The sequence below is a fragment of the Mobula hypostoma genome, chromosome 19 (assembly GCF_963921235.1).
Source record: "Mobula hypostoma chromosome 19, sMobHyp1.1, whole genome shotgun sequence".
NCBI lineage: Eukaryota > Metazoa > Chordata > Chondrichthyes > Myliobatiformes > Myliobatidae > Mobula > Mobula hypostoma.
Window position 1 is genome coordinate 24,503,741 of NC_086115.1, and position 2,985 is coordinate 24,506,725.

The following is a 2,985-nucleotide window of genomic DNA, read 5'->3' on the forward strand; positions in this document are numbered from 1 at the left end:
ACCTAGTTTTTTGAACCTTTCGTAAGCTCTTCTTTTCTTCTTGACTAGATTTACGACAGCCTTTGTACATCACGGTTCCTGTACCCTACCATCCTTTCCCTCTCATTGGAACGTACGTACTCAGAACCCCACGCAAATATCCCCAGAATATTTGCAACATATCTTCGGTACTTTTCCTGAGAGCATCTGTTTCCAATTTATGCTTCCAAGTTCCTGTCTGATAGCCTCATAGTTCTCCTTACTCCAATTAAATGTTTCCCTAACTTGTCTGTTCCTATCCCTTGCCAATGCTATGGTGAAGAAGATAGAATTGTCATCACTATTTCCAAAATGCTCTCCCTCTGAGAGACCCGACACTTGACCAGGTTCATTTCCCAATACCAGATCAAGTACAGCCTCTCCTCTTGTAGGCTTATCTACATATTGTGTCAAGAAACCTTCCTGAACACACCTAACAAACCCCACCCCATCTAAATCCCTCACTCTAGGGAGATGCCAATCAATATTTGGGAAATTAAAATCTCCCACCATGACAACCCTGTTATTATTACACCTTACCAGAATCTGTCTCACTATCTGCTCCTCTATGCCCCTGTTACTATAGGATGGTCTATAAAAAACACCCAGTAGAGTTATTGACTCCTTCCTATTCTAACTTCCACTGACAGAGACTCCATAGACAACCCCTCCATGACTTCCTCTTTTTCTGCAGCTGTGACACTATCTCTGATCAACAGTGCCACACCCCCACCTCTTTTGCCTCCCTCCCTATCCTTTCTGAAACATCTAAAGCCTGGCCCTTGAAGTAGCCATTCCTGCCCCTGCACCATCCAGGTCTCTGTAATGGCTACAACATCATAGCTTCAAGTGCTGATCCACGCTCTAAGCTCATCCGCTTTATTCATGATACTTCTCACATTAAAATAGACACATCTCCAACCATCAGACTGAGTACGTCCCTTCTCTATCACCTGCCTATCCTCTCTCTCGCACTGTCTCCAAACTTTCTCTATTTGTGAGTCAACCTCCCTTTCCTCCATCACTTCAGTTCGGTTCCCACGCCCCAGCAATTCTAGTTTAAACTCTCCCCAATAGCCTTAGCAAATCTTCCCACCAGGATATTGGTCCCCCTCGGATTCAAGTACAACCCGTCCTTTTTGTACAGGTCACACCTGCCCCAGAAGAGGTCCCAATGATCCAGAAATCTGAATCCCTGCCCCCTGCTCCAATCCTTCAGCCACACATTTATCCTGCACCTCATTCTATTCCCATACTCACTGTCACGTGGCACAGGCAGTAATCCCGAGATGACTACCTTTGAGGTCCTGCTTATCAACTTCTTTCCTAACTCCCTGTAGTCTTTTTCAGGACCTCCTCCCCTTTCCTACCTATGTCGTTGGTACCAATATGTACCACAACCTCTGGCTGTTCTCCTTCCCACTTCAAGATATCGTGGACACGATCAGAAACATCCCGGACCCTGGCACTTAGGAGGCAAACTACCATCTGCGTTACTTTCCTGCATCCACAGAATCACCTATCTGGCCCCCTAACTATGAAGTCCCCTATCACCGCTGCCATCCTCTTCCTTTCCCTACCTATCTGAGCCACAGGGACAGACTTTGTGCCAGAGTCATGACCACTGTTGCTTCCCCCAGGTAGGCCATCCCCCCCAACAGTACTCAAGCAGGAGTACTTATTGTTAAGGGGGCAGCCACTGGGGTACTCTCTAATACCTGCTTCTTGCCCTTCCTTCTCCTGACTGTTACGCACTTCTCTGTCTCCTGTGGTCCCAGGGTGACTACCTCTCTGTAGCAGAAGAAGTATTCTAAAGACAAGATAACACAACCATGGCTAACAAGGGATGTCAAAGCCAACATAGAAGCCAAAGAGAGGGTATATAATAGAACAAAAATGAGTGGAAATGTAGAGGATTGGGAAGCTTTTAAAAACCAACAGAAGGCAGCTAAAAAGTCATTAAGAAGGTAAAGATGCAATATGAAAGTAAGCTAGTCAGTAATATTAAAGAGGATACAAGAAGTTTCTTCAGATATATAAAGTGTAAAAGAGAGATGATAGAAGTGGTAGTAATGGGGGACAAGGAAATAGTGGACGAACTGATTAAGTATTTTGCACCAGTCTTTGCTGTGGAAGACACTAGCAGTATGGTGGAAGTTTCAGGTGTCAGGGGTCACGAAATGTGTGAAGCTACCATTATAAGAGAAAAGATTCTTGTGAAACTGAAAGATCTGAAGGTAGATAAGTCAACTGGATCAGATGTTGTGCACCCCATGGTTCTGAAACAGGTGGCTGAAGAAATTGTGGAGACATTAGTAATGATCTTTCAAGAACCACTAAATTCTGAAATGATTCTGAAAGACTGGAAAATGGCAGTTGTCACTCTACTCCTCAAGAAGGGAGAGAGGCAGAAGAAAGGAGACTATAGGAAAGTTAGTTTGACTTCAGTGGTTGGGAAGATGTCGGAGTCGATTGCTAAGGATGAGGTCTTAGGGTACTTGGAGGCACATGACAAAATAGGCCATAGTCAGCATGGTTTCCTCAAGGGAAAATCTTGCCTGACAAATCTGTTAGAGTTATTTGAAAAAGTAAGAAGCAGGATAGACAGAGGAGAATCAGATGATGTTGTGTACTTGGATTTTCAGAAGGCCTTTGACCCACTTCTTAACAAACTATAAGCCCATGGTATTACAGGAAAGATTCTAGAATGGATAAAGCAGCGGCTGATTGGCAGGAGGCAAAGAGTGGAAATAGAGGGAGCCTTTTCTGGCTGGATGATGGTGACCTTGATAGAGTGGATGTGGAGAAGATGTTTTCTACATTGGGAGAGTCTAAGACCAGAGGACACAGCCTCAGAATAGAGAGGCGTCCTTTTAGTACAAAGATGAGGAGGAATTTTTTCAGCCAGAGAATGGTGAATCTGTGGAAATCGTTGCCACGGGCACCCGTGGAGGCCAAGTCCTCATG